The sequence below is a fragment of the Hyla sarda genome, chromosome 7 (assembly GCF_029499605.1).
Source record: "Hyla sarda isolate aHylSar1 chromosome 7, aHylSar1.hap1, whole genome shotgun sequence".
In the NCBI taxonomy this organism is placed as follows: domain Eukaryota; kingdom Metazoa; phylum Chordata; class Amphibia; order Anura; family Hylidae; genus Hyla; species Hyla sarda.
Window position 1 is genome coordinate 8048481 of NC_079195.1, and position 21287 is coordinate 8069767.

The following is a 21287-nucleotide window of genomic DNA, read 5'->3' on the forward strand; positions in this document are numbered from 1 at the left end:
ACACGACCTCATCGACAACATCAACAGTTGTTTGATCCCGCTTGGAAAAAGATATTGCAGGACAAGTCTTGAGTCAATAGGGGAGTCTGGAGGGGACAGAGAAGATAAGGGGTCTGGAGGAGGGCAGAGGAACTGGAGGAGGGGTCTCCAGAAGTCAGAGGAGTCTTGAGGAGACATAAGGGTCTGGCGTTGAGAACAGAAGGGTCTGGAGGAGAAGAACAGAAGAGTCTGGAGGAGACAATGGAGTCTGGATGGGACAGAGGGGTCTGGAGGAGAAGAACAGAGGAGTCTGGAGGAGACAATGGAGTCTGGATGGGACAGAGGGGTCTGGAGGAGAAGAACAGAGGAGTCTGGAGGAGAAAATTAAGTCTGTATGGGACAGAGGGGTCTGGAGAAGAACAGAGGAGTCTGGAGGATGGAGGATACAATGGAGTCTGGATGGGACAGAGGGGTCTGGAGAAGAACAGAGGAGTCTGGAGGATACAATGGAGTCTGGATGGGACAGAGGGGTCTGGAGGAGGAGGACAGATGGGTCTAGAGGAAGAGGACAGATGGGTCTGGAGGAGGAGGACAGATGGGTTTGGAGAAGTGGAGGAGGAGGCCAGAGGGGTCTGGAGGTGGAGAACAGATGGATCTGGAGGGGGAGGACAAGTCTTAAGGGGAAAAAAGACTCTGAGGGACAGGAGGGCTTGGTAGTGACCCATTCCTTTCTCAGCATTTAAATGGACAAGCACGATCTGACAGGTCACAGTTTTATGTTTATAGGAGGTCATGGAGCACAACGATTCAGCAAACATTTCATCCAAAGTTCTATCCATATCAGTCAGTATACACTGCACTTAACCACCATAGTGGGTGCACATTCACCCCGAGGCCCCTATGGACTCCCCATGAGCAGTCATAATGCTTCTCTTCAGGTCTTGGCTGTCTTGAAGATTTCTTCTCCTTACATATTTGCATTAGGTGTTTCTAACACGAATGTGAAGTTATGGGGTCTACAGTGCCGCCTGTATACGTGAACATCATGGAGGACAACCCCTGCACTCATATTCTTGCACATCCTGACCGGGATCCTTCATGCTCCTCATTAGCGTTGTCTTTGCGGAGCGCTCCGTTCCGGTAATTCTCCCTCCTCATCTCCATTTCTTCAGGCGAGGCCTTGGTGGCGCGTTCTGAGGAGACGGCACAAGCATTAGTTCCACACTGTACTGGGAGAGGTGCGGTGCGAGATCGTTCCTTTGAAGGTCTCACCCGAAATATGATGGACGTCCTGCTGGGCCATAATTCATCTCCCTGTATCTGAGAAACGACTTCTTCCCATGTAGAATTCAGAATAATTGTTGTAGCATTGGATCTCCGTCTGTTCAGGCCCCGAGCACACAGCGGTCTGACAAGATGGAGCCAGGAGATTGGAGGAATTCTTCCCCGCTCTCAGGTATAGCGGTTTTCATTATCCTCTACAAAGGACGGTACAAAAAGTGTCTGACAAGTTAAGAACATTCCTCAGCTTAGAAGCATGGAAACCGAAAATCAGAAACATAAGAGAGATCAAACCGAGTGCAGAAGAGGCAGAGAGACCACGTGCGTCCACGTACAAAATGAGGAGACTGAGAGGCTGCTGTCTCTATAGACTACAGAGACCCCCCATAGTGACTGTGTGATACAGGCTGCTTTGTATGATTCTGTTAGCACTGACCCCCAATAGTTACAGTACCCTCAGCTGCAAGGCCGAGGGCTTAATGTGTACAAGATTTCTAGATGGCACTGACCCCCATAGTTACTATGTGAGAGGTTGCTTTGTATTATTCTTTAAGCACTAACCCCCAATAGTTACAGTACCCTCAGCTGCTGAATTGAGAGGAGACTGTGTCCAAGTTTTATAGATGGCACCGACCCGTAATAGTTACAGTACCCTCAGCTGCAGGACTGAGTGGCCACTGTGTACAATTCTTATAGATGGCACTGACCCCCAATAGTTACCATGTGTGGTGAGGGTGTGATGAGGGCAGGTGTTATTACCCTAGGGGCAGATGGCATTAACCCCTTGTATTTGTGATGCCAGGGTGTGGTTAACCTCTGCACAACCCGAGGTATAGACGCTGAATCCTGGGCTAGGCACGGGCAAATAATGACTCCGAAGCCAAGTTACAGAACAACAGCAGCTTTACTGAGGCAGACAGCTGGAATAGTCTTTACAGCTCAGTTAGGCCCAAGGAGGTGACCAGTGACTTTAGAGACTTGCGGGCTCGCTGGGACTTGTAGTGGACTTGGATAGAATGCTGCAGACCCACGCTGAATTTAGACAGACTTGATTGGGACTGACTAGACTTCACCCCTTGTGTAGCTTACCAGGCTTTGATGTTCACTTGTGGGGCACTTGGTGATGGAAGCGTGGCTGCGTGACTAGGCCTTGGGTCTCCAAAAGACACCAGACACTCTCTCAGGTCTTGACTGTTCCTCAGCAGAAATTAGAATGACTAGCTAGCTCCTCCCAGGGTTTATATGGGGGAGACTTTTGAGGGGTCCTATAGGTCACCCACAAGTCATTTGATCACTGACACCTTCCCTGGTTACAAGACATGGTAACAAGATTTAAAGGTATATACATTATAAACACACTTTCATGAATAACATAAAGCACTGATTAACCATTTAACATACTCAGTAGAAGGGGGGACTCAGAGGACACTGCAATAGAGTCTGCCAGGCAGGATAGCAAGGGTACAGGGGTGCTACTCCTGTACTGGGCCACCACAAACTCCCCCTCTTAACAACAGCCATTGTCGGTGCCCAGTCCTGGAGGGCGGATGATATAAAGTTGCCACTGGAGGCCATGAGATGACAACAAAAACAGTTACTGGGGCAATTGAACCAATGTCCTTCGCAGGGCTGATGAACTGGGGAAGAGTCCATGTGGCATTGTGTATAACGTCCATACATGCTCAGTCTTTTGGGGTATTTAACCAGGATAAATTGAACCAAATGATGGTGAGGTGTTTCAGTCTCATAACTGCTTGGTGGTAAATAATTGGTTTTGGATCAGGCTGCCTGAGGCTCTCTACCCTGATGCCTGTGCTAATGGGGCCCTTCGGCTTAAGCTATTTCTCCCCATAAGATTGGACTAGCAGTTATACATTTTTCTGACAACACATGAAATTTTTATGTGGTGGTCCAGTACGGGAGTGGTTACCTCATACCCTTGCTGCCCTGTCAGGCAGCCTTCCTGCAGTGTCCCCTGCCCCCCCCCCCCCCCATCTGTTCCACCGTAATTGTATATTATCCCTATGTTATGTATATAAGAATGTTGTATCTTTAAAAAAGGTTAACTTGTGATCAGCAGTTGTCATGTAATTGTTGCCCAGGAGGTATCAGTGACCAAGTGACTTAACGGTGACCAATGGGACCCCACCAGAGTCTCCCCAATAAAAGCCCTGGGAGGAGTCTCTTCTCTCTCTTAGAGTATTTGCTGAGGTGCAATCAAGCCTAAGAGTGTGTCTGGAGTCATAGGAGCCTCAAGTCAAGTCTGCAGCCACAAGCTATAAGTCTACAAGAAAGCTAAAGTCACAGCTTAGTCTCTCTCCAGTCAAGTCAGTTACTGTCATCTATTGTCAAGTCAACGTGGCCTGCACTAAATTGTCCAAAACCACTTCAAGTCCCAGCAAGCCATTAAGGTCTCTGAAGTCACTGGTCACCTCCATGGGCCTGACTACACTGTATAGACTGTACCATCTTTCACTCAGTAAAGCTACCATTGTCCGTAACTTGGCATCGGAGTCATTATTGCCCCCGTGCCTAGCTCAGTATCCAGCGGTATACCTTCGGGTGGTATTGAGGATAAACCACCAAGGGGATAATGCCATCTGCCCCTGGGGTAATTCCATCTGCCCTGCATCTCACACCACATCCCACATTTACATATGAACACAATAGCTCTGCCACTTTTCGTGCTAGTTACGCCTTTCAGGAGAACTCTCTGGCCACAAGAGAACCATGTGCACAGTGGGCAGGAAACATTAGACATTTGTTGACTGATGTGGACTGAATATATAACTATTTAGCTACAGTGCTGACTAAACATGTGACTATTTTAAGTACACAAAATATGCTATGTACATCACTGACTAGTTATACTGACTTTCTGTACAAAAAATTAGATACTCTATTATGACTAGACAATAGTATGCTATTGACGGATAACTTTTATATACATAGGTATTTTACTCTCTATACCTAGCAGGTAATTGGCCTTGTGTGGACTGTTGGGATCTGCGCAGCACCACCTCTGGAGAATCAGGAACTGATGGAACTTCTGCAATCTCAGCAGGCTCTTCTTCAGCAATTACAGAGCTGGAGCTTGTTCAGGAGTTGCTGTAATTGGGACTGCTGGTACATCAACTGGAGAGGTTGGAGCTATTGCTGACCGTCTGGGAGCAGGTACACAAGCTGGAGCCAACGGAGATAGAACAGGATCTGGCGTATTGACTAACATGGCTGGACCAGCCCCGGTGCTGGAGACAAACAGATAAACACTGGCTGACTTGGGGAGAACATAGGGAAATCCATGGATGGATGGATCCCTTCGCCAGGAACATACTCCCATGCAGGACTGACATCTGGAGGAGGCAGTGATGGGAGTACTGGTAGATCTTCCTTTAGGCAGATCTTGAAATGATTACGGTGGATGACTTGCAGCTCATACCAAGGCTTCTGAATTTCGTACACATCAGGCTACGGATAGGGTATATCGGTGACTGTGTAGGACTCCGTTTCCCAGATGGAATCCAATTTGTCTGTTCTCGGGAACTTTCGTAACCCGACTTTGTCGCCCACCTGGAGTGGTTTGACCGTGGGGTGCCAGTTGTAGTCAACTTGTTGCCTTTTTTGGGCCCCGCCCATCTTCTTACTGACAATCTCTTTGGCTTCTTGAATCTGCCTTTGAAGATCAGAAACCCCCTTGAGGGATGCCTGAGAGAAATTGTTGATCGGGGCTTGCAACCTGAATGTCCGATTGTTGGGCGGTTGCCTGTATCGTCCCATCATCAAGTAGAAGGGGGTGTACCCGGTGGAACAGTGCACGGTAGTGTTGTAAATCTCCAGCAACTCGGGTAGCAACCGGGGTCATTCCTCTTGTCGTGACACAGAGGCTGGTCGCAGCATTTGGGTGAGGGTGAGGCAGTGGTTCAGAGTTTCTTGCAGTTGTGGAATTGATATAGTTCATGGAAGAGTTGGGCCTCAAAGGCCGTTCCACAGTCAGTTAAGGCAGATTCAGGACATCCAAGGGTTTGCACCCATTTAGAGTAGAACATCTGGGCAGCTGTCTGCGGTGTAATATCTTTGACAGGGACAACGACAACCCACTTGGAGTAGTGATCCACAACATAGGTATACCCTGACCGGGTAGGAGACAACTTCACATGGTCTTGGGCGACCAACTGGTTGGGTGTGTCACTCTGGATGGAGTGGAGGGGTGCTCTTGCGTCCTTGTGCACATTCTTGGTGATGTTACAGACAGAGCATTCACTGCATCATTTCTCAATGTCGCGCTCCGCATTCCACTCCAGTAGAACCTTCACCTGACTGTGGCTTCGGTCTTGCGGACTCAAAGGGGCCCGACTGATCATGATATGCGTTGAGGACCATCGACCACGTCTCTTCGGGGAACTAGAATCTGATGAAGTTGATCACCAGAGACCGGATCCAAAGAATTTCGGCACTACAGTCCTTTGTGCACAAACAGTTGCTTCCTCACAGACGTTTCAACTCGTAGACACAATGGGCCCGGCGTAGACGGGTTGGTACCTTTTTTGCCAGAAGGTAGTCCAACAGATCCCTCATGACTCAGCTTTCATTCTGGAGAGTCTTCGAGGTATATAGGTCTTCTTTAACCTTTTTGGCCCTGGGTTTACCATCCATGAGGGCAGTCACAACATTCTGGTTCACAAACCGTTGGTAAAATGGCCCATACCAGGCGAGAAGTTCCAGTTTGAACAAACTGTAATTGCCATCATTCTTCTCTGCTCCTCGCAGGTTACGACTGGCGTAGGCAATCACTCTTTCTTTTCCATCTTGAACTTGGGACAGGACAGCTCCCAGACCTTCGAAGCTGGCATCAGTATATAGCTGGAACGGCTGACTGTAGTCTGGATACGCCAAGATGGGTGGTTCTGTCAGCAGACATTTAAGAGCTCGGAACTCTGTCTCTTGCTCTTCTGCCCATTAAATAGGTAGTCTTCCTTTGTAATTCTCCTTCGCCTTACCTCGTAGGAGAGCTGTGAGGGGTTCTGCAATTTGGGGTGAGGTGTGGGATGAAATGGCGGTAATAACTGGTAAATCCCAGGAAGCTCCTGACATCCTTCACCGTGCACGGCGTAGGCCAGTTCTTGACAGCATCCACCTTTTTAGGATTTGGCTGAACTCCCTCTGCACTGACAATGTGGCCGAGGTAATGGACTTGGGGTTTGAGCAAGTGACACTTTGATGATTTGATCTTCAGCCCATGTTTGATCAGGACTCGAAAGACGTCTGACAGATGACCGAGGTGTTCCTGATAGGACTTGGAATACATGATGACATCATCCAGGTACAATAAGACACTTTGGAAGTTCAGGTGTCCCAGGCACCTTTCCATCAGATGCTGGAACGTAGCAGGAGCATTACATAGCCCAGACGGCATACTTTTAAACTCGAACAACCCCATGGCTGTTACCAAGGCGGTCTTCTCCCAATCCTCTGCGGTCATGGGCAATTGCCAGTACCCGCTGGTTAAGTCCAGGGTTGAGAAGTAAGCAGCTGACCCGAGGGCCGTGAGTGACTCCTCAATTCTTGGCCAAGGATAAGCGTCCTTATGTGTGACATTGCTCATTTTCCTGAAGTCGACACAGAAGCGGATAGTATCATCTTTCTTCTTATTGCTTAGGACGAGAGGCGCCGCCCAAGGACTCTGACTTTCTTGTATCACGTCTGCCTCTTTCATGTCGGCTAGCATCTTCTTGACAGTCTGATACATGCCAGGAGCGACCGGACGGTGTCTCTCCTTGATAGGTGGGCTGTCGCCTGTGAGGATACGGAGCTGGATCAAGGAAGTTTTTCCAAAGTCTGTGGGGTGTTTGCTGAAAGATTCATTGTACCTTTTGGCGACATTGACGACTCCATTAATGAGGGGTAGTGTCGTCCCTAATCTGGAGCTGTGCCCACCAGGGCTCTGAGGGATTAATACTGGATCCACCGGTAACTTGAGCCGCACAATGTCGGGCCACTAGATGCTCTATCATGATGTCCTTGGACTCTAGGAGGTACAACTGAGCCACTGGAGTATGTTTGGGTAATACAGTAGCAGAATCAGACAGGTTCACTAACCGTACTGGGACTCTTCCATTGGAGACAGTGACGTGGCTCGGGCTAAAGGATGATCTTCTAGCTGCAGGGGTTCCAGCAGGGCCTGATAATCCCGATTCTGGATTCCGGGGCGTGCACGGCACCATATGATGGTTTCAGTATTGGGTTGTAAGGTCACCGATCTGATGTCTTGAACTCGTACTCTGCAGATCTCGCCTTGCTTGTTGGCAAACTTCCGCTTGTAGTACTTTCAGGTGGTGCTGCACAACCTGCTGGTCTGAAGGGGGCATATGGGGAAGAGAGGCATACAAGGCATCTAGAATTTCAGTTAAACAATTCCTCATGATTTTCATCCCCAATTTAAATTCAGCTGACCCCTTATCTGTCACATTGGTTACAATCACTCCATGTCCTGCACATGTTCTCCCAACTGGATGGTTGGCTCCCAGTATCCATGTCGGGGGACTGGTTGCCCATTACCCGCAACTACTCTGAAATTAACATCATCAGGCTCACACAATATACTAGCATCCCAATGTTGGTAGAAAACACGTTTAAATAGAGTAGACACTTGTGACCCTGTACGTATTAAAATCTAAAGGTACACCTTCTACAATAATGTTTACAAGAGGGCAGGAGGCGACATGAAGTGAGAGTCCTGATTTAGGTCGTTCGGGGGTTGGACCTAATGACCAACCCCGAAGGTCCTCGACCTCAGGGTAAATCCGTTTAAATTCCAGCACTGCATTTTCCAATGGCCGAGCTTGTTACAATAGGTGCAAAAAGGTCTATGAGTCCCCAAATATCTATAAAGTTGAGGATTACGGTAATTGGGATTTGGGGGAGCAGGAACAGGGGCAGGCTTTCTAGGCAAAGGCAGTTCACAGTCAGGTGGAGCAGACCGGGTGGCAAGCTCCTTAACAGCCTTAGTCAATTGCTCAATGTCCTGCCCAACACTCTGAAGATCCGAGACTGTGGGGACTGCAGAGGAGGTTGCACTGGGGAAGGGGACAGGGGATGGTGATGGTATAAGCCTGGCTGTTGCCCCAGGGGTTCCTGAGCAGGTATAAGGGGAGTACAAATATCTTCAATCTCAGTCCCGGACTCAATCACTTGAATAGCCAGTCTTTTAAAAGCAGGAAATGACATATTGGAGTTTTGGTCTGTTAACATTCTCTGTTGGGCCTCATCCCATTTGTTATGGGCTCCATCAATAAATTTGTCCATTAACACTTTGTTGCCCTGCTCCATCTAATCTTTGGACAGTCTCTAAGGCATTCTGTAGGGCTACAGCATATGCTCTCAAGGTCTCACAACCAGGCTGGCAGTAGGATTACCACCTGGCCGGTATTTTACCAAAACAGCCGTTTTTTTGGCCAACCTGCCGATATTTCTATATGCAATGGCCGGTGTTTATCCAACCAATCCTCCAACTACCGGAATGTTGCACAATATGCTATACCAGAGTTTCCCAACCTGAGCACCTCCAGCTGTTGCAAAACTACAACTCCCAGAATGCCCAGTCAACGGCTGTCCGGTCATGCTGGGAATTGTAGTTTTGCAACAGCTGGAGGTTGGGAAACACTGACCTATACTTTTATACTACCTATACTTTTATACTACTATATAGTCCAACATACTGGGAGTTGTAGTTTTTGTTTGGAGCAGCTGCTGAGCCACAGGCTGTATCAGGGCATGCTGGGAGTTGTAGATAGTAATTAACTGCAACACCCGAATTTACTTAAAAAAAAAACTATAGGGGTCAGAATAGGACAAAATTAAAAAATTTCCCCTGCATATGTGCATCCTGTGATGTTACACATATATAATTAATTATGCAAATTAGCATGGACGAGTATATTGGACCTGGCCCAACATGTGAACTAAACCCTGGTCCAATTGCTCCACACATGGCGGAGCTGACAGAAGGCATTGGTTCGTACCCACCCAGTCCAGCTCATAGAACACCAACAGAATCCTGGTTCACATACAGCCGGGCTCACAGATCACAGTGGATCTTGGTTCATGACACGATAGAACACCCTGGATCCGGACCAGATTGGTTTATTCCATAAATAAGATCCCTCTATATGTACATTCTCTATACCTTATGGCCCTAATTGACTATTGTAAACCCAATGTTTTGTCGGGTTGTGCGCCAGATTCTATCTGTGCCGGAATTTGCGCCAGAATTCTGTCTGCGCCAGAAAGGAAAAACCCGGCCAACTCTCCATTTTACTGAGAAAACCAGAAAAAAAAGGGCGTGTATGTCAGTAAAATGGGGGCGTGGTCATAAAAAAGGGGCAAGTGCCCGACATTTTCATAAAAACCCAACAGATTTATTAAGGTTTCCACAGAAAATGGCCCTCATTTACTATTGCAAACCCGACATGTCTTGTCAGGTTGTGCGCCATATTCTGGCACACTGCGCCAGAATATGGCGCACAGCCCGACAAGACATGTCGGGTTTGCATGTCTTGCAGAATTTTAAAAAAAAACAACTCCATTTTACTAAGAAAATCCGAAAAAAGGGCATGGCTGTTGGGAAAAGGGGGCGTGGTCACCGAAAAGGGGCGCGTTCCCGACATTTTCACAAAATCCCAACATATTTACTAAGGTTTCCACAGAAAATTGAGCTGAGGAAAACCCTACAGATCAGAGCAGGTGTAAAAAAAGCAAAATGTAGGGAAAAGTGTAAAATGTAGGGAAAGCCCCGCCCCTGTGTGACATCACGCTCCACCCCCTCAATGCAAGCCTATGGGAGGGGGCGCTGTCACGCCCCCTCCCATAGGCTTGCATTGAGGGGGCGGATGGTGACGTCACACAGGGGCGGGGCCGTGATGTCACAACGCTCCGGCCCCGTGATCGCCAGTAATCAGACCCTGAGTGAACATGCTCCGGGGACTGATTGTAACGGGGTGCTGCGTGCAAGATTACGGGGGTCCCCAGCGGCGGGACCCCCGCGATCAGGCATCTTATCCCCTATCCTTTGGATAGGGGATAAGATGTCTTAGCACCGGAGTACCCCTTTAAATACAGTGGAAAAAAATGTAGGGAATTAAAACCCACAAAGAAACCTACACAACACTCTTAGTAAATCAGGGCCTATGTGTCAGCTCAGTGTCCTCCTCCCCCTCGGCATGTGATTTTCAGGGGTGGTCTGAGCCGGTGGAGCCCCCGACCACCTCCACACAGGCCCTTGTGAGGCTCAGTAGATTTAATAAGGAGGCAGGCATGGCATTTTTCATTAAGATGTTGAATTTAACAACACGGCTGAGCTGTAAAATCCATGTGGTTTATTGTGAGCTCGTATATAGGTGTGAGCGGCTCTTTAAAGCGGCGCAGGACGTTCCCTTGATGTTAAGTCCAATGTGTAATATCAGGGACGATGCCGCACACAAACCTCACACTATTCTCTCCTCACACAGTTCTGAGCGGTCACTGACAACCACATCCCCGCCGCGCCGCCAAAAACACGACAACATTATTAGTGTAGAACCTGCACCGTGACAACCGGCCATTTCCTGCAGTCCACCTCCGGAACGTCTGGGAGAAAAGAAATATTTCTGCAGCCATTATCACCATCTCTCAGTGCAAGACATGGAGACATTTCTTGTTTTATTTCTTTCCTTATTATTCTTAGCAGATGTTTGGCCTCTTCAGAGCATTACACAAGAATTCAGAAATTGGCACAGCTGGTATGTCAGAAATGTAAGCCCACTGTGGCTCCCAGATCACCCGCTGACCGGAGGCCTTTGAAAACCCTGACTGACAAGAGTTGCCATCAGATGTATAACGCAATAACCCAAAATAACCCCTTCATCTCTGCTGAGCCAACATCTTGACATTTGGATATATGGAGATAAAAGTGCTGGAGTTCTTGCTGAAACTTTTCCTACCAGCTTATCATTATCAGAACCAGGCCAAACATGAGAACTGGGACAAACATGAGAAATGGGACAAACATGAGAACCTGTCCAAACATCAGAACCGATCCAAACATCAGACCCTGTCCAAATTTAAGAACTAGTCCAAATATGAGAACCTGTCCAAACATCAGACCCTGTCAAAACATCACTACCAGTCCAAACATCAGAATCTGTCCAAACATCAGAATCATTCCAAACATCAGACCCTGTCCAGATATCAGAACCTGTCCAAACATCAGACCCTGTCCAAACATCAGAACCGGTCCAAACATCAGACCCTGTCCAAACATCAGGACTAGTCCAAATATCAGAACTAGTCCAAATATCAGAACCTGTCCAAACACCAGAACCGATCCAAACATGATACCCTGTCCAAACATCAGAATTAGTCCAAATATCAGAACCTGTCCAAACACCAGAACCGATCCAAACATCATACCCTTTCCAAATATGAGACCTAGTCCAAATATCAGAACCTGTCCAAACATCAGAACTAGTCCAAACATCAGAACTAGTCCAAACACTAAGATCTATGCCAACATCAGAACCCATCCAAATGTCAAAACCTGTACAAACAATACAGCTTGTACAAACATGAGAACTCGTCCAAATGTAAAAACTCATCCAAACATTAGAACCTGTACAAACATCAAGACCCACCCAAACACAAAAACTCACCCACACATCAAAACCTGTGCCTGAACCAGTCCAAAAATTAACACCATGCCACCAAACCATGCCAACATCAAAGACAGTTCAAACTTGATCAAATATCAAATACCTGCGCCAACATAAGAACCTGTCTAAACACCAAAACCTGTACAAAACTCTGAACCAGTCCAAACATTAACATCTGTCCAAACACCAAAACTTGGCCAAACATTAAAACCTGTCCAAACATCAAGACCCATGCCAACATCAGAACCTGCCCAGACCAAAACTCACCCAAATATCAATATCCATGCCAACTTGAGAACCAGTTCAAACATCAGAACCTGTCCAAATATCAAAACCCATCCGAATATCAGAATCTGTAACATAAGAACCTGTAACATAAGAACCTGGCTAAACACTAGAAACTGTCCAAACCACAGAACTGATCCAAACACAAGACCTGTGCCAATATCTGAACCAATCCAAATATCAAAACCTGTGCCAATATCTGAACCAGTCCAACATCAAAACCTGTGCCAATATCTGAACTGCTCCAACATCAAAACCTGTGCCAATATCTAAACCAGTCCAACATCAAAACCTGTGCCAATATCTGAACCAGTCCAACATCAAAACCTGTGCCAATATCTGAACCAGTCCAACATCAAAACCTGTGCCAATATCTGAACCAGTCCAACATCAAAACCTGTGCCAATATCTGAACCAGTCCAACATCAAAACCTGTGCCACTATCTGAACCAGTCCAACATCAAATCCTGTGCCAATATCTGAACTGCTCCAACATCAAAACCTGTGCCAATATCTGAACCAGTCCAACATCAAAACCCATCCAAACATCAACACCTGACCAAATATCAACATTCGACCAAACATGAAAGCCAATGCAAACACCAGATCCTGTCCAAACATCCTTACTTGTCCAAATATCAAAACAAACAGACTCCGGTGGGATATAGAAGTAACAGAACTCATAGCAACGCTCAACATGGAGGCCCTTCATGGCTTATGGCCATTGTATAACACCATTGGCTGACACCTAACCCACTGTTTAGCCTGTAATGAAGGGGAACCCTGTGGAGGACCCCGCTACCCTTGAAGTAGTAAGAGATGGTTTACAAGAGCTGGGGCCCCCTTTACACCGGGCCCAACTGCAGATTCCTCCGCAGTCTCTATGGTTTGTACCTCCTATAGAGGAGATTCAGTGACAGGAAGTGGCTGCTGTGACCCAAAAAAGGTGAGAAAGTGACCAAACTGGGGTGACGGCATCACCGGCTCCTTGGGTCAGGGATAAATCCACCCCCATGGCTGCACACACTCTTCTCTCCTGCAAGTTCTAGAATTTCTCCTCCAAACACTTTCCCAAATGCAGTGCAGCAGGACGGACTCTTCCAGCCGGGCTGCAGTGGGATTGTTGTGTTACAGGAAATTAAAAAATTCCTGCAATACCAACTTACTAGTCAAAGTCACTCTGCGGTATCCCAGAATCCCCTCTGCTCTGAAGTCGAGCCAGAATCAGTTTTGAAGAGTAATTTCCAGCCCTATAAAGGGTCATAACAATGTATTAAAGCCACATTTGCTTCTGTGTTTTGTAAGTTTCAATCTCATTACTAAGAGTTTTTTTCGTCTTTGGTCTTTTTTTCCCTTTTCGCTCGACGTCTATGTTTGGAGTGACTTGCACTGATCCCACTTTACTTCAAAAGACAAGAGAAGGGAAATCAGTTCTGTATATTGTGCATGTGGTTATATGATAAGGCAATGGGGTGGATGGAGAGCGCGATTCAGGGTTTGCCAACTCTCATGCTGGCACGTGATCAATTTAACCCCTTCCTGGGCTTCGGCATAACCTGGAGAACACACGCAAAAGACAAGATGATACAGCGATCCGCCGCTCCCCGTGCCACATACGGCTATCACTTAAAGGAACAGCAAATTATCACTTGCAGAAACAGCAAATTATTCTGTCTGAAGCCCTTGTGAGTCAGACATATGTTCCCTCCATATTCGCACTCCCACCATCAATCATCTGCTCCACTTCAAAGAGGATCATGCTGCCCGCAGACACCGGCGCTCCTGGGGTCCGCACTGATACAACCATCGCAGGATCATTAGAGAGTTATTGATTCTCCTTCACCAGGAAAAGAGTCACCACAGTCACATGACAGAAAGGATCAATCACACAACCAATCACATCTCAGAGATCAATCACAGGACCAATCACAGCACAGACATTATCAATCACAAAACCAATTAGCGCACAGAGGCGAGCCGAAGAACTGATTACATATATTATCATATTACAGAACCAATCGTATTCGAGAACTTATGACATCACAAAGTTGATCACAAATTATTGGATCACAAAGCTGATCACATTACAAAAGCAATTGCATGAAAGAACTGATCACAGAAATGATCACATCACAGAAATGATCAGTCACACAACCAATCACATCATAGAACTGATCACAGAAATAATGAAAGAACCGATCACATCACAGAACTGATCATAGAACTGATCACATCCCAGAACCAACCACATCACAGAACTGATCACAGAAATAATGAAAGAACCGATCACATCACAGAACCGATCCCATCACAGAACCGATCCCATCACAGAAGTGATCATAGAACTGATCACATCACAGAACTGATCATAGAACTGATTACATCACAAAATCGATCACATCACAGAGAACTGATCATAGAACTGATCACCTCCCAGACGTCTATTGTGATTGAACATTTATCGGCTGAGAACAGAGAGAACATGGGGGGAGATTTATCAAAACCTGTACAGAGGAAAAGTTGCCCATAGCAACCAATCAGATCACTACTTTCATTTTTAACAAGGCCTCTGCAAAATGAAAGAAGCGATCTGATTGGTTGCTATGGGCAACTCAGCAACTTTTCCTCTGGACAGGTTTTGACAAATCTTCCCCATTCACTTGTACGGGAGGAGTATGAGCCCAATAATCTGCCCAGAGGGTCCATCCGTACATTGTGGGGTGTGTGCCCAGGTACCATCTTGTCCAGGGTATATATAGACAGGGCTAGAGCAGCAGAGTGAGGGTGGTCCTCCATGATGTCGGAGCTCATCACCAGCCACACGTGGTCTCCACCATTCTCATTAATTCCTCATGGTGAGAGGACGGGAGGAGATAAGATAGGGGAGGATGATGAAGATTAAGCCTCCTCCTCCTCCTCTTTCTAAATTTCCCATAATATAAACTTATTGCACAACATCAGCGTCTGCGGCTTCTTCCTTCTGTTGCCGATTATCTCCTAAAAACCAGAACACGTATAGGACGCGGACACGGGGTGCGCTGTGTGAACAGGGACAAAGCCTGGTGACATCAAAGAAGACAGAGTAGTTCTTCAGAAGTGTAAGGCTGAGAATCCTTGACGGGAGACTGAGGCTGATACACTGATACATTGTAACGAACCCTCAGCTGTTTAGACTAGGTCAGGACATGTTTTCAGCATCTGGAAGCACATGCAGTGTCCTACTACAACTGTTGCAAATACTTTCCACAAGAAGTTGTCGTGAGGCTGAAAAGTTCTGGAGAGTTATTGCAAATGTGGTATGGGGTGTGATGCAAAGGGCAGATGGAATTACCCTAGGGGCAGATGGCATTAACCCCTTGTATTCGTGACGCCAGGGCGTGGTTTATCCTCAATACCACCCAAAGATATACCACTGGATCCTGGGCTAGGCACGGGGGAAATAATGACTTTAGCTTTAATGAGGTTAAACAGTTGGAAAAGTATATACAGTTCAGCCAGGGCAACGGAAGTGACCAGTGACTTCAGAGACCTTAAGGGCTTGCTGGGACTTGTAGAAGAACGGAACAATTTAGTGCCGGCCACGTTGACTAGACAGATGACTTTGACTTGACTGACTTGTGACTGACAAGACTGTGACTGTGATTTACTTGCAGGTTTGTAGCTTGTGGCTGCAGACTGGACTTGAGGCCTCCTATGACTCCGGACACACACTTAGGCACGACTTGACTGCTCCTCAGCAAAGACTAAGAGAGCATGCAGAGGCTCCACCCAGGGCTTATATGGGGGAGGCTCTGGTGGGGTCCCATTGGTCACCCCTAGGTCACCAGTTCACTGATCCCTCCAGGGTAACACCTCCTGTACTGGGCCACCACACAAATGTATTTGCACCCTACTTATTGCGTATACTTGAAGTCTTACACAATGTAAAGGGTAAACATTTCTGCATTTACTGTAAACAGATGAATGATTCCTTGGTCACATGATCCTCCTAACCAATGGTTGCAGGAGGTCCCTAGCCCAACCTCGCTATCCCAGGAGAAGGGGTGGACTTAAATCTGTTAGAACCAGTTTAGGTCTGGCCATTGCCAGTACAACATCTCCTAGGTTGACATATCCTCATCAAGGTCACATGTCTTCTATCTAGGTACAATCCTGTCTACAGTCAGGTCACTGTTTCAGTCGATTCTGTGAGGATAAAAGTTCTACAAGTTTCTTCCTCTCCAAAAGGGAGTCTATCATTTACGTCAGAGAGAAGAAGGCTGAACAAGGGTCTCTCTGCAATTTACTAATCTCCTTAAAAAATACTATGTAGAAAAAAATGGGCACTCATCTTTGAAACTTAGCTTTTATTTCTTTATGGTAAAGGGGTATTCCAGAATTTTTTTTCATTTGACTATGCTACAGGGGCTGTAAAGTTAGTGTAGTTCATAATATAGTGTCTGTACCTGTGTTTCATGGTCGTCTAGCAATTCTTATGTGCTCTTTGCCCTGATGTTTATTTTTAACAGCATACAAAATGAGTGTTCTCTCAGGTTTTCTTAGGAGGCAGAGCGGCCTGAGACATTACATCACTAGTCAGGTGTATTTAAAGGGAGCCTGTCTGCTTCAATGGGTAGAGTGACAGCTGGGTGGGGGAGGGGGGAATTATCATTTTCCACAGGGCTGCAGGGAATTGTCCCAAGTGTGCTGCAATGGGTGGGGTGGCTGATGTGTGGGAGGGAGAAAAGTGACCTTACACTTTCAAACAACGGATCCTGGGACTTGTAGTTGGAGGGAGGGAACTCCAATGGCAAATAGCCATTTCACAAAAAGATAGCAGCAACTTTATGGTAATCTCACAACATAGCCATTTAGCCCCAAGACAAGTGCTGATCCTTCCTTAGCATGTCCATTACTGTCTGGCAGGGCAGGTAAGTACTAAAATCACCTTATGGTGGAGAACCCCTTCAAAAACTGCTCTCCTGGTAAGGAAACAAGACGAATGCTGGCGGCTGCCGGCATTCGTCTTGTTCCCTTACCAGGAGAGCGTTTTTTAACATGAAGAAATAAAAGCTACGCTTTAAGGGTGAGTGCCCATTTTCTTCTACATGGTATTTTTTAGTGTTTATTTTGTTGGACTATATTGGATGTGGGCACCACCCTATGTGTTTTATTGCCCGACGTGTTCTGGGCATAGTCACACCTGTGTGTTTTTCCCTTGCCTCTATAAGTTGTAATAGTAGTGCCAACCGCTAACTCTTCTGTGCCTAGTACACTAATCTCTTTGTTGGCCTTCGGTTAAAAGGAGATATATCATACACACAAAAACTCATCCCTCTATCCTGCGGATATGGCATAAGTTTTAGATCATGGGGGGGGGGGGGGGGTCCGACTGCTGGGACCCCCGCGATCTCCTGTATAGGGCCCCTGGAATGGAGCCTATTGACCCCCTGCACGAAGCGCAGCCAACACCCCCTATGGAGCCGCCGTTCAGCTATCTTCAGCTCTACCATAGAGATATACAGTATGGAGGGCAGGGACGTGCGCAGACATTTTGGGGGCAGGGGCTCAAGTAGAATAAAAGGGCACTTGTAATTAATAAATGTTTAAAAAAATATAAGGTAAGGGATCTCCAGCAGTCATGTCAGCTGAATGGGACCCATATGACCCCACAGAGGTCCCAATCAGTGAGGACATAATAGGCAGGTGCATTAAAAGGGCAGGGGCATAAGCCCCCTTTTGAGTCTATGTGTGCACGTCCCTGATGGAGGGGGTCTGTTGGCCAACGCTTTGTGCAAAGGGGGGGGGGGGTCAACATGCTCCATTCCCGGAGAGAGCCGAGGAATCCCAGTTGTCATTTTATCGCCTGGTCCAAAGGTGAATGAATCTGTGACACAGGACGGATCTTAGAGTGAGGACGGGAAGGTGTCTGGGAGGTGACGTCTGACCTGACACCATCCCCCCCCCCCCCCCCCCCCCGCCGACCCCGGACAGGACTCGGACCACAGGCCTCACACGTCAGCTGACACAAGAATTCAGCTCGGAATAATTTACTGTAATGAATTCAGAACTTGATCCTCGCAGGGAACCAGAAAACTTGCGAAATAAAACCGTGTCCAAAGACAAAACAAAACGACTTGTCAGTCTGGAAGCAATTTAGCCGAATGTGATTGTAAAACATTTAAGTGAGCCAAGCCCTGACAGCATCCATGTGAACTGCGAGTGCTGCTCCGGAGACCGTAGAGGAGCCCGCACCCCCATAACTCAGGAGGGACCCTACGACAAGATGCACAAAACTAGTGCAAAGAGGAATGGAGGAGAGGCCACAGCAACCAGTCACACATCCGCTGCCAGTAACATGGATTAAGCCTGGCGCCTGCTGCCAGTAACATTGACTAAGCCTGGCGCCTGCTGCCAGTAACATGGACTAAGCCTGGCGCCTGCTGCCAGTAACATGGACTAAGCCTGGCGCCTGCTGCCAGTAACATGGACTAAGCCTGGCGCCTGCTGCCAGTAACATGGACCAAGCCTGGTGCCTGCTGCCAGTAACATGGACCAAGCCTGGTGCCTGCTGCCAGTAACATGAACCAAGCCTGGCGCCTGCTGCCAGTAACATGGACTAAGCCTGGCACCTGGTGCCAGTAACATGGACTAAGCCTGGTGCCTGCTGCCAGTAACATGGACCATGCCTGGCGCCTGCTTCCAGTAACATGGACTAAGCCTGGCGCCTGGTATCAGTAACATGGACTAAGCCTGGCGCCTGGTATCAGTAACATGGACTAAGCCTGGCACCTGGTATCAGTACCATGGACTAAGCCTGGCGCCTGGTATCAGTAACATGGACTAAGCCTGGCGCCTGGTATCAGTGACATGGACTAAGCCTGGCGCCTGCTGCTGCCAGTAATATAGAACCAAGCCTGAGGTTTGCTGCTAGTGATATAAACCTAAGCCTGGTGTTTGTTGCCAACAAGATGGGCCTAAGCCAGGATCTGTTGCCAGTGAGTTGGGTCTATGGGCTTAGGGTCAAATCACTGGCAACAGATGCCAAAATTAGGCTTTGATCTCTTGCAGCACAGTTTTAGAGAGGGCAATATCACTTACAGTAAACAGTTACATAGTTCATAAGGTTGAAAAAAGACCAGAGTCCATCAAGTTCAACCTATAACCCTAATGAGTCCCTACTGAGTTGATCCAGAGAAAGGCAAAAAACCCTCATACTAGAGGTAGAAATTCCTTCCCGACTCCAAATATGGCATCAGAATAAATCCCTGGATCAACGTTCTGTCCCTATAAATCTAGTATCCATAACCAGCAATGTTATTACTCTACAAAAATGCATCCAGACTCCTTTTGAACTCTTTTATAGAGTTTCCCATGACCACCTCCTCCGGGAGAGAGTTCGACAGTCTCACTACTCTTACAGTAAAGAACCCCCGTCAGGCTTAGTCCCATCTAGGCCTAAGTCATGTCACCCCTCGCTGAGCGTTTGCCCCATAGACTCAATCAGATGGACACTACCCTTAGACTTGTTTAATCTTCCATCTTACACATAACTGCAGAAAGTAGTGATGATGAAACCTTCTCGATGTTCCCAGGATTTTACATGGACGGCATTAGACACGGTCTGGATCTTCACATATGGACGATGGAGACGTCAGGTGAACTTTTCCTTCTTTGAACTTTTGCTCCTTATTATTTACTTCCAAGATGTCAGTTCTAGCTGACCCCTTCAGTACCAAAAGAGTGGCCCTGATTTACTAAGAGTGTTGTGTAGGTTTCTTTGTGGGTTTTAATTCCCTACAATTTTTTTCCACAGTATTTACTAAGTTTTCCCTACTTTTTCTACTTTCCCTACATTTTGCTTTTTTTTACACCTGCTCTGATCCGTAGGGTTTTCCTCAACTGAAATCCATCCAACATAAAAACATAGAATGTAGAGATGAGCAAATCGAAGCTGATGAACCCGAATTTGTTACGAATTTCATTACATATTTGATTCCCAACGAATGCGAATATCGCCGTGATTCTATCGTGCAATTCGCTTCATTAAACTCTATTTACTGCGGTCCAGGCCACAGGGCATCTAAAATGGCAGATCCACAAGTACATGGGGCAAGAAACGCTGGGAAGGCGGGAAGGGAAGTAGGCGGGATGACCCTAAATCACATGTAGGATGCAGGCTATCAGCAACCAGTCACCCCTGTGATGTCACAGCCCTATATATTCGGCAGCCATTTTGCGGCTCATCATATCATTCATTACACTGCATACAGATAGGACGGACATCGCTGTGTGTGTGTTACACAGAAAAGCTCATTCCAGCAGTGTTTCACATCCTAGTCACATCAGCATTCTGGTGGACAGAGAGTAGTGTTTTTTTCACTGAAAAGGATATTTACCTCCAAGTTACTTTCTTCAGCATTGTATTACAGAGAGGGACCGATAGTTGTGTGTTGTCTCATACATTTCAACAAGCTGCCTCAACTTCATAAACCTTAGCAGAGGAGGCAGGAATAATTTTTATGCGCAATTATGTGTCCTTGTTCCACAACAAATCATCTGCTGGTTATTGTCACGATGCCGGCTGGCAGGAGGTGGATCCTCTGTGCCAGAGAGGGATGGAGAGGACCGTGCTAGTGGACCGGTTCTAAGACACTACTGGTTTTCACCAGAGCCCGCCGCAAAGCGGGATGGTCTTGCTGCGGCGGTAGTGACCAGGTCGTATCCACTAGCAACGGCACCTCTCTGGCTGCTGAAGATAGGCGAGGTACAAGGGAGTAGGCAGAAGCAAAGTCGGACGTAGCAGAAGGTCGGGGGCAGGCGGCAAGGTTCGTAGTCAGGGGAGATAGCAATAGTTCTGGTACACAGGGTATAAACACACAAAGAACGCTTTCACTGGCACTAAGGCAACAAGATCCGGCAAGGGAGTGCAAGGGAGGAGACTAGATATAAGCAGGGAACAGGTGGGAACCAATTAAGCTAATTGGGCCAGGCACCAATCATTGGTGCACTGGCCCTTTAAGTCTCAGGGAGCTGGCGCGCGCGCGCCCTAGAGAGCGGAGCCGCGCGCGCCAGCACATG

At 47.2% G+C, this 21287-nt stretch overlaps 1 long non-coding RNA gene across 1 annotated transcript in view; it reads right to left on the reverse strand.

Annotated features, from left to right (window-relative positions):
- Positions 1–628: 628 nt before the first annotated feature.
- LOC130281972 (uncharacterized) overlaps positions 629–21287 on the reverse strand; it is a 35021-nt gene continuing 14362 nt past the window's right edge. The window contains exons 2-3 of the long non-coding RNA XR_008846184.1: positions 1252–1457; positions 629–1172 (exon numbers count right to left, since the gene is read on the reverse strand). This is a non-coding gene — a long non-coding RNA (uncharacterized LOC130281972). The remainder of the gene's footprint in view (positions 1173–1251; positions 1458–21287) is intronic.